This window comes from Lathyrus oleraceus, chromosome 6 (genome assembly GCF_024323335.1).
Source record: "Lathyrus oleraceus cultivar Zhongwan6 chromosome 6, CAAS_Psat_ZW6_1.0, whole genome shotgun sequence".
NCBI lineage: Eukaryota > Viridiplantae > Streptophyta > Magnoliopsida > Fabales > Fabaceae > Lathyrus > Lathyrus oleraceus.
In genome coordinates, this window is record NC_066584.1 from 16,205,200 (window position 1) to 16,216,414 (window position 11,215).

Genomic DNA, 11,215 nt, shown 5'->3' on the forward strand with positions numbered 1-11,215 from the left:
GAGATAAATAGAAAGAAAATACCGCGTAATATCTAATAAAATGAAATGAATTGAAGTAAATAATAATATAATTTAATTAAATTGAGTCCAAAAATGTGATATAATTTCATGTTATCAAACTCCCCCATACTTAGATCTTTGCTTGTCATCAAGCAAAATACAGTATAGAACTTATTTTAAAAATTTTAGCCAGATGGAATTTCAAAACACACATCAATTCGTACTAGGTTGCATGTAAACCTTGTTTAGAAGTAACTTGAGTTTAATCTTGACATCAACAACCACCATCACAATCTCAGATAACCCCACCTTATGCAAACCAGTTCGAGTAACGCCATTATAGCTATCCTAGTTCCTTTACTCTTATTTCACCCGTTTTCATTCTAGCGAAATCACATTAAGCCCTTTATCTTTTCGCGCACATAGTGGAGTAACCGGTTAGTGATTCTGATCCCCTTTTAGCTAGAAGTTCTGGTACATAAGTTGGATAACTTCGTTATTCAGTCCATTGCAAATTGCGGGGGATCGGACCGTAGTCCGCCCTACCAAGTTCAGTACCAGATACCTGCTGAACCAACTCATAATGGATCTTTCATATTATGCTTTTGTATGATCTGCAACCTTTAGATTAAATGATCTGGTAAGGATCACCTAACTTAATTAGTGCAATTCCTGATATATATATATATATATATATATATATATATATATATATATATATATATATATATATATATATATATATATATATATATATATATATATATATATATTTATGTTACTTTGGGAATCATTTACTTATATTCATCGGCTCTCCACGTAGTTTGCTATTAAGATGGTGCTGACTTCTCGTATAAACTACTCGGGGTTACTATAAAACTAAAAGTTCAAGGGATTGGTATAATAAGTACTTATCCTGATCTAACATGTTGAGATTCTTAGAGCGTTGTTATGGTAATAATTTTTGTCTTGATTTCACTCAAGTTTTATAAAATAAGCGACCTTTATATTTATTGGGTGTGTCAAATTTTTGTTATGGCTCATGGAAATTTTGAGGGAATAGATAATAAGAATTTTTCACACTAGGGACTTGACTTAAAATAAATATATATTATAATAATTTTTTTTTCATAAGGGAAATAACAATGAAAAGAAAAATACATACTTGAAAAAGAAAAAGGAGGATAGAAAGAACACGGTTTTCCCCCCCATACTTGAATGAAACATTGTCCCCAATGTTTTAAGGGAAAGAAATGAATTAAAAAAAGAAAGGAAAAGGAAACTAAAGTTAATGCGGCCTGCCGCCTCTTGTTCTTGGACCTGGTGATCGTTGATGTACTTCTAAGTTGTCGAACCTGCTAAGCAAATCAGTGAACCGCTGGTCGGTTATGGCATTCCTCGCTTCCTGTTGTTGTTGCATTTGGCGCATCATTTGCATCATTTCGAGATTCTGTGCTTGCATACCATTAATAGCATCCATGATGTCGTCGTTGGTTGCAGGCCTTCTTCGTCGACGACGTCGTGAGGATGGGCCAGCTGCATTATCGGAAGGGTTGAGCGGGACTGACTGTTGTGCAGGAATCTGATCACCTTGCTCCATTTCGTCGAACTCGTCGGTGGACGGGTTTGCATGTGAAGGCTCGGTAGCTTCGGGAGCATTCAGATCATAGAGGTGGCGGTTGGGATTGGTGACATCGGTTAAGGCAATGTTGGGTAGAACAACGCTTGGGACTGCCTGGTTATTCACCATAAGGTAATACTTTCCGCCTACTCTGTTCTTTATTAGGCGGCTGGACCGACAGTAGCCTATGTCCATAAATAGGGGAGGTAAAGATTCTAAAGTTTGGAGTCGGTCCCCTAGGTTTAAGCTAAGTGCTATGGTGGTGATTAATCCACCAATTACAAAAGGTTGACAGCCTCTAGCATATAAGGTGCGGATATGATGAAATAGGAAGGAGGCGGTGTTTACCTTAGCATTCGGTTCGAAGACGCATTCGAGGAAGAATAGTTCCTTTGCGTTGACCTTGCTGTTGTTCGGTCTTCCAAAAACGGTGTTTTGTAGGATGCGGATGGAGTACCGGATAGTTGGGTTATGGATATGGGAAACAAGGAGCTCTTCCCAGTTGTTGGCATCTACACCAGATATTTTCCTAAAGAGGTCGAAAGCGGCAACTATGCTCCAGTTTAAGTTTGGAGGGATTCTGGGGTAGACTTGACCTTCTATGGGGAATTGTAGCATGGTGCTCAATTGGTTTTGGGATAAGGAATACTCGGTGTTGAACATACGGAAGGTTGCGGTACCGGTTAAGAATTCGTCTTCACCGGTGGGAGTGTTGTACGCATATGAACTTAAAAATTCTAAGGTTAGGGATGGGTAGGTGGGTTGATTATGCATGCATAGAAAGGTTAGATCGGCAAGGCGGAGCATCCACTCGATACCTTGAAGTAATCCTAATTGTTGTAAATAAGTTGAATCAGGATACCTGGTAGAGGTGACACCTCGTTGTTGGAAACGCTCGAATTGCTCTCTTTGAAAGTTATCATCTTCGGATCGGAAGATGATGTTTCCAAAATTTTGATTTCCCGCCATACTGATGAATGAGTTGGAAGAAGTAATTAGGAAAGAAAAGAAATATATTTGATTGTAAAGAATAGTTGTGATGTAGGAAGAAATGTATGGTGAGTATTTATAGGAAAAATTTTGAAGTTGGAAAGGGAGTGGTTGAAAAGTAAATAAATATGGGTAAATGTGAATAAATGGGGAAGGTAAAAAGGTGTATGGTTGTAACGTTCGTCTCCAACGGCTTTGTAACGTTCACCTAGCCAGCAAGGTGTTACGGTCGTTACAGGGGCATGACGGGCGTCACAAGCACTTAGCGTGACGTCCGTGATAGGTTGTGTGACGCTCGTCACACAGTCTTTTTGGCAAGGTTTCTGCTAGCGTTCTTCATAATGATTTTGGTAATTTATTTTTATTATTTATTTTGTTTTGCTTCAGATTATTTTATTCTGCTATTTAAATTTCCCTGCATGCTATTCTACTTTGTATAATAGTGCATAATTATATTATAATTTTAATAATTTATGTAGGCAGCAACAGTAGAGAGCATTATTGATAGATATTGCATAATTCATAATAAAATAGGATAATTCAATAGCTTCATAAAATAATCATAATGTAACAATGGAAGGAAAAAACAAAAATGCGAAAAAGAAACAAATACGAACATAATTTGAAATAACATTAATAAATAATCTAACTTAAAACTAAATAACTAAGAAAAACAACTTCTATCCATCTGCATGATCTCTGGCCGGTGGAGCAAAGGAGTTAACACGGTTTAGCAACTCGTGAAACTGATTTGTCATACCGTTCATGTATCCTAGAAATTCGTGTCTCATGCTAGCGAACTCTTCTCTGAGGGCGTCTTGTTCTGACATCAAAGCTTCAATGGCGGTGTTATAATCAGTTCCGGGCATATGATGTCTAAGGTCGGGTATTGCCGATTCTTCGGTCTGAACAGGTTGAGGAGGAGGAGCAATATCATAATAACCAGATGGTGTCTGAGGGTCTGATTCAGCATAAGGAATCTGGTCATCACAAATCTCATAGTCCTGGATGGATTCAGTGGATCTAGCAGGAGAGGGGGTTTCGTTCAGATTGTAGAGCCAATTATTGCGGTTATGAACACTAGTCCTAGGATCGGGCATGGTGAATAGGCAAAGAACTTGGTTATTAATTATAAGCTCAAACTCGTCAGATCCTAGGTTTGCTATAAACATAGTGTTGAAGAGGAAGGGTATACTCATAGTAGTAATGCCACAAAAAGGGCTTAAGTCAAGCATAGGCTGACGTAATCCGATAGCATTACCAATCATGGTTATCAAACCGCCTATTCGAATTGGTGCTCGTTCGTCTTGGATAAGGTGGTCTAAATTTGCTAGCATAAAAGTGGCACCGTTTACTGGACGGTTTTGGGAAGCACAAAATATGATGAAGAGTTCATCACGTGAAACTGTGGTACTGTTTGGCTTCTTCCCAAATAAGGTGTGGGTCAGGATCTTATGGAAATAACGAAAGGCCGGGTTATGTATGTTTCCAGAGAGAAACTCATGTTCCTCGGGATCGTCATTTCCAGACAAGTTACCCCAAAAGTGTTCAAGTTCTCTATATTCGAAAAGTTCTTCTTGGCTCACTGTAAATGTATCAAAGGATGTAGGGAAACCTAAAAGGTTGGTAAATTCTTGAATATTAAATTGGTACTCCATGTTAAACATTCTGAACTGGATAAAACCTCTGCTTATTCCTTTTCCATGGTTGGGTAGATAGATCAGGGAGCTAAGGAATTCTAATGTTAGTCTCCGGTAAGTGACAAATTGTCTACGGACAGAAGCGGTTTCCCATCCAATCTAATTCAGCAAATACAGGACACTCTCTCTTAGTCCCAGGGCATTCATTGCCCAATCATCAACATACAAACTAGGTAGCATCTCTCTCGTGGCTAGTTCCTCAAACTTTTGTTTCTGAGCTGTTCCTCTGAATTTGATACCCATACGATCAATTTGTCCCATCAGGTTAGTGTTAGCTAGAGAAAAGAAAAACAATAGTTTTAGTCAGGATTTGGCCAAATGCCGAAAGAAGAAGAGAAAAGTTTTTAATAAATTAAAATAAATTAAGAAAGAATACTAAATAAAAATTAAAAGAATAATTAAGGAAGAAATAGAAAATAATATAAATATTGGTGGGTTGTCTCCCACTAAGCGCTTTGTTTAATGTCGCAAGCTCGACATAAAAACTATTAATTATAATCTATAAGTTCTGGAGGCATTTCGTCTAAGTGTAAGACTTGCGACTCTTCATCGTTTTCTGCATAGTGATAATGTTTTAGACGTTGCCCGTTTACGGTAAATGGTTCCATAGATTTGCCTTTAATTTCTACTGCTCCATTGGGAAAAACATTGGTGATTTGAAAAGGACCTGACCATCTAGATCGTAGTTTTCCCGGGAATAACTTTAGCCTGGAGTTAAATAAAAGGACTGCATCGCCTTGTTTGAAGATTTTCCTTGATATGCGCTTGTCATGCCATTGTTTTGTTCTTTCTTTGTAGATTCTGGCATTTTCGTAAGCGTCTCTTCTGAGTTCCTCTAATTCGCTTATATTAAGGATTCTCTTTTCGCCGGCGGCTTTATAGTTTAAATTTAGATTTTTAATAGCCCAATAGGCTTTATGTTCTAATTCTACCGGGAGGTGACAGGATTTTCCATAAATGAGCTTAAATGGGGTTGTCCCTATGGGAGTTTTGTAAGCAGTTCGGTAAGCCCACAAAGCTTCTGGTAATTTTGACGACCAGTCTTTCCTTTAAGTGGCGACTGTTTTCTCTAGTATCTGTTTAATCTCTCTGTTAGACACTTCCACTTGCCCACTGGTTTGAGGGTGGTAAGGTGTCGCTACTTTATGTCTTACGCCATACTTAAGCAGTAGTTTTTCGAGTACCTTGGATATGAAATGCGATCCACCATCACTGACTACTATTCTTGGAACACCAAACCTTGGAAATATTATATTCTTAAAGAGTCTAGTTACTACTCGTGTGTCGTTTATTGGAGAAGCTATAGCTTCAATCCATTTCGATACGTAGTCAACTGCCACGAGTATGTATTTGTTACCGAAAGAGGATGGAAATGGTCCCATGAAGTCTATTCCCCACACGTCGAAAATCTCTACTTCCAAAACGCCCTTTTGTGGCATCTCGTCACGTCTAGATATGTTTCCTGTGCGTTGACATCTGTCACATTTCTTAATAGCCGCATGTACATCCTTCCATATACTTGGCCAATAAAAACCGGCTTGTAGGATTTTAGAGCAGGTCTTGGATGTACTTGCATGTCCACCATAAGGAGCGGAGTGACAATGTTGGATTATATTTTCTACCTCTTCCTCGGGTATACACCGACGGAAAATACCATCGGGGCCTCTTTTAAAAAGTAAGGGGTCATCCCAGTAATAGTGTTTTATGTCAGAGAAGAATCGTTTCTTCTACTGGTAGGATAAGGTAGGTGGAACTATTCCGGCAGCTAAATAATTGACGATGTCAGCGTACCACGGTGTAACACATATAGCTAAGGTGGTTTCTACCTGTTTATCAACGTTATTTTCTTCCAAAGTATCTATAAGTTTATCGTACGAGAAATCATCGTTGATTGATGTTCTTTCCGATTCAAGGTTCTCAAGTCTAGAGAGGTGATCTGCTACTACGTTTTCAGTTCCTTTCTTGTCTTTGATTTCCAAATCGAACTCTTGTAGCAACAGGATCCACCTTAGGAGTCTAGGTTTAACATCCTTTTTTGTTAAGAGGTATTTGATAGCAGCGTGGTCAGTGTAGATGATTATTTTGGCTCCGACCAAGTAAGAACGAAATTTATCTAGCGCAAACACTACTGCTAGAAGTTCTTTCTCGGTTGTGGCGTAATTCATTTGTGCTTCATCTAGAGTTCTACTTGCGTAATATATAACGTGAAGCTTTTTATCCTTTCGTTGTCCTAAAACAGCACCCACAGCGTAATCACTAGCATCACACATTATTTCGAATGGTTCGTTCCAATCTGGTGTCTGCATTATGGGCGCGGAGATCAGTGCTTGTTTAAGCGTTTGAAATGCTTCTAAACATCTATTATCGAATATGAATTCAGCATCCTTCATCAATAGCCCGGTTAAAGGTTTAGTTATTTTAGAGAAGTCTTTAATGAATCGTCGGTAAAAACCGGCATGTCCTAAGAAGCTTCGTACTTCTCTCACAGTTTTCGGGGGTTGAAGATTTTCGATTACCTCTATTTTGGCTTTGTCTACTTCAATTCCTCTGTTCGAGATGATGTGTCCTAAAACAATTCCTTCTTGTACCATAAAGTGACATTTTTCCCAATTAAGTACTAGGTTTACTTTTACACATCGCTCTAGAACTCTTTCTAGGTTTTCAAGGCATTCTTCAAAGCTTTGTTCGCATACGGAAAAGTCATCCATAAATACTTCCATGATGTTTTCTAGAAAATCGGCGAATATTGCCATCATGCACCTTTGGAAGGTTGTAGGAGCATTACACAAGCCAAACGGAATTCGTCTATAAGCGAATGTACCAAAAGGACACGTGAATGTTGTCTTTTCTTGGTCATCAGGGTGAATCGGTATTTGAAAGAAACCTGAGTAACCGTCTAGATAGCAGAAATGAGAATGTTTTGCTAATCGTTCTAACATCTGGTCAATGAATGGTAAAGGGAAATGATCTTTTCGGGTTGCTTTGTTTAGTTTCCTATAGTCAATGCACATTCTCCATCCCGATTCGATTCGTTTGGTTATAGTTTCTCCTTTTTCATTCTCAATGACTGTTATACCTACTTTCTTTGGTACTACGTGTACAGGACTAACCCATTGGCTATCAGATATGGGATATATGATACCTGCCTCTAATAACTTGGTTATTTCCTTCTTCACTACCTCACTCAGGATCGGGTTTAGTCTCCTCTGGTGTTCCCTAGAAGTTTTACAGTCTTCTTCTAGCATGATGCGATGCATACAGATAGAGGGACTTATTCCTTTAAGATCGGTGATGTTGTAACCTAGTGCGGTTGGATATTTTCTTAAGATATGCAGGAGTTTTTCTGTTTCGAGTCTTCCTAGGTCAGCATTAACTATCACTGGTCGTTCAAGTTCTAAGTCTAGGAATTCATATCTCAGATTTTTGGGAAGTGTTTTCAGGTCTAGGGTTGGTTTCTTAAGGCATTGCGTAGGGTCCGGTGTTATTGCTAAACACTGGTTAAGTTTGTCTTCTACAAGATAGTCAGATGATTTGTCTTTTTCTAACTCAGTTTCTTTTATGCATTCATCGATGATATCCATGAAGTAACATGTATCTTCTATTGCAGGTGCTTTCAAAAATTGGGAAAGAATGAACTCGATTTTCTCTTCTCCTACTTCAAAAGTGAGTCGTCCTCGTTTTACGTCTATGATTGCACCGGCAGTTGCTAAGAACGGTCTTCCCAGTATAATGGGTGTAACTTCATCTTCTCTAATGTCCATAATTATAAAATCAGTTGGAATGTAGAATTGACCTATGCGCACTGGAACGTTTTCAAGAATTCCTACAGGATATTTGACGGAACGATCTGCTAGTTGCACAGACATTTTAGTTGGTCTTAATTCTCCCATTTCAAGTCTCTTGCATATGGATAAAGGTATAACACTAATACCGACTCCTAAATCGCATAAGGCTTTGTCAATGACAAATTTTCCTATGTGACAGGGTATAGAGAAACTACCTGGGTCTTTAAGTTTAGGAGGCATATTCTGGATTATAGCGCTACATTCAGCAGTGAGTGTAACGGTTTCGCTATCTTCAAGTTTCCTTTTATTAGAAAGAATTTCTTTTAAAAACTTGGCATATGAGGGCATTTGCGTAATAGCTTCTGTAAACGGAATTGTGGCGTTTAATTATTTCAGTAGGTCAACAAATTTTTTGAATTGGCCCGCATCTTTGGTTTTAATAAGCCTTTGAGGGTAAGGGATAGGTGGTTTATAAGGTGGTGGAGGTACATAAGGTTCCTTCTTTTCTGCGGTTTCCTTATTACTCTCTTCCTTTTCCTTAGGTTCACTTTCCTCCTCAGTTGACTTTTCAGAGTTTTGGTTTTCTATCCTTGGGTCAGACGGTCCTTCCACTTCCGTTCCACTTCTCAGTATAATTGCATGAGCGTGGCTTCTTGGGTTAGGTTGGGGTTGGCCAGGAAATGTACCAGTTGGGGCAGCAGTAGGCGCTTGTTGTTGAGCTACTTGTGATATTTGCGTTTCCAGCATTTTGTTATGAGTAGCCAGGGCATCTACTTTACTTGCTAGTTGTTTAATTTGTTCGCCAGTGTGTACATTCTGGTTTAAGAAATCTTTATTGGTTTGCTGTTGAGAAGCTATAAAATTTTCCATCATGATTTCCAAGTTGGATTTCCTAGGGGCGTTATTGTTAGGTGTAGATGGGATCGGCTTCTGATATCCCGGAGGTATAGCTGGGGCTTGATTTGGAGATTGTCCAGGTGCGTATAAAGCATTATTACTCTTATATGAAAAATTGGGATGATTCTTCCAATTTGAGTTATAGGTATGCAAGTAGGGGCTTCCTTGAGCATAGTTTACTTGCTCCGCTTGGATTCCTGTTAGGAGATGACAATCTGCAGGAGTGTGACCTTGGATTCCACAGACTTCGCAATTCTGAGTTATGGCTACCACGGTGGCTGGAGGTGATAAGTTTAAACTTTCAATTTTCTGGACCAGAGCGTCCACTTTTGCATTAACATGATCAAGGTTACTTATCTCGTACATGCCAGTTTTCGTTTGAGGTTTTTCTACCATTGTTCGTTCACTTCCCCACTGATAGTGGTTTTGAGCCATGCTTTCGATAAGTTGGTAAGCGTCAGCATAAGGTTTGTTCATTAGTGCACCACCTGCGGCGGCATCTATTGTTAACCTCGTGTTGTACAAGAGACCATTATAGAAGGTATGAATTACTAACCAGTCTTCTAAACCATGGTGTGAACAAAGTCTCATCATGTCTTTATATCTTTCCCATGCTTCGAAAAGAGACTCGTTATCTTTCTGTTTAAATCCATTTATCTGGGCTCTTAACATAGCTGTTTTGCTCGGAGGAAAATATCGAGCAAGAAAAACTTTCTTCAACTCGTTCCATGTGGTGACTGAGTTGGAAGGAAGAGATTGAAGCCATCTTCTAGCGTTATCTCTTAACGAGAAAGGAAAAAGACGAAGTCGAATTGCCTCTGAAGTGACACCATTAGCTTTAACAGTATCAGCGTATTGGACAAATACGGATAAATGAAGGTTTGGATCCTCGGTAGGATTTCCAGAGAATTGGTTCTGTTGCACTGCCTGCAACAGTGAAGGTTTAAGTTCAAAGTTGTTTGCTTCGATTGCGGGTGGAGCAATACTCGAATGCGGTTCATCTTGCGATGGAGCGACGTAATCGTGAAGAGCACGAGTTGGTTCTGCCATCTCGGGTATCGAAGGGAAAATATTTTTGAAATCAGGAAGTTCAAAAGGAGGGAGATTGTTTGCAGCACGATATTCCCGAATTCGTCGTAAGACTCGGAGATATAGTTCGATATCGTTGATTCGTAAGTAGAACGGCTCGCCTTGGGAGTGAGTGCGTGGCATACAAATCAACGAAAGAAAGAAAAGAAAAAGAAAAGCCTTAGTCTCTACAGCGTAACGGAAGAGTTACGATATCGACTAAATAAAAGTCCCCGGCAACGGCGCCAAAAACTTGATCGCGACTTTATGAGTCGAATTGGGGTACAAACTGCAAGTGCACAGTTCTATCGCGTAGTTTTAAAAGATATCGATCCCACAGGGACTTATGAATCGATATACCGTTATCTAAGGTTACTTCGTAAAGCTAAGGCAGGTAATACTTTGATTGTTTGGGGGAAAAACTAAAACTAAAATAAGATCTAAAATAAATATCTAATAAGCGGATATCGGTATGTAGTTCGTCGTAATTAGGGAATCAAATCTTCGTTGGTTTCTTGGTTTTTAAAATAAATCTTTTCAGTAGATACTATTGATTAAAAGTCTTATCTCAAACTCTCGCTCTGTTGAATAAACTATGATTTTATATTAACGTAGCTGTCACTTATAGTTAAGTCAAAAACCACTTTTTGAAAACAATAGAATCCGTAGAAACTCTTTTTAAGAAAACACTAATCGTTTAAACACCCTTATCTCAAACTCTCGCTCTGTTGACTTAGGTTATATAATTAAATTCAAATGCTTAACTCTCGTCCTCACATTCAATCTTTAAAAATACTTTTTAAAAAATATTAGAATTTAATTAACTCTAAAAATTGCTCTCGCCCTGATCTAGAATTAATGTCCAATTTACACTGTCCAGTCAAAAACTCAAACTCTCGTTCTATTGCTTTTAACTTCTTTATGTCTTTTACTTTCATACAAAAACCTTGTTATTAAACCTGTAAATTGAGACCGTAAAAAGAGTGATTTTAATTTTAAACTTAATTAAACCAATTTGGTTTTGATTCCTTCATTCCGCTTACTTTACATACCGATACTAAATAAATTAGTCAGACATGCTAAACAAACTTAAATAATTATCATGCATAAACAGATTCATCTCAAGCAAATAATATAAATAAACAGTAAAGCAG

At 38.4% G+C, this 11,215-nt stretch overlaps 1 non-coding gene across 1 annotated transcript; it reads left to right on the forward strand.

Annotated features, from left to right (window-relative positions):
• Positions 1-9,558: 9,558 nt before the first annotated feature.
• On the forward strand, positions 9,559-9,665 carry LOC127099184 (small nucleolar RNA R71). The gene has a single exon (XR_007793724.1). It is a non-coding gene; the product is annotated as a small nucleolar RNA R71 (small nucleolar RNA).
• The last annotated feature ends 1,550 nt before the right edge of the window (positions 9,666-11,215 follow it).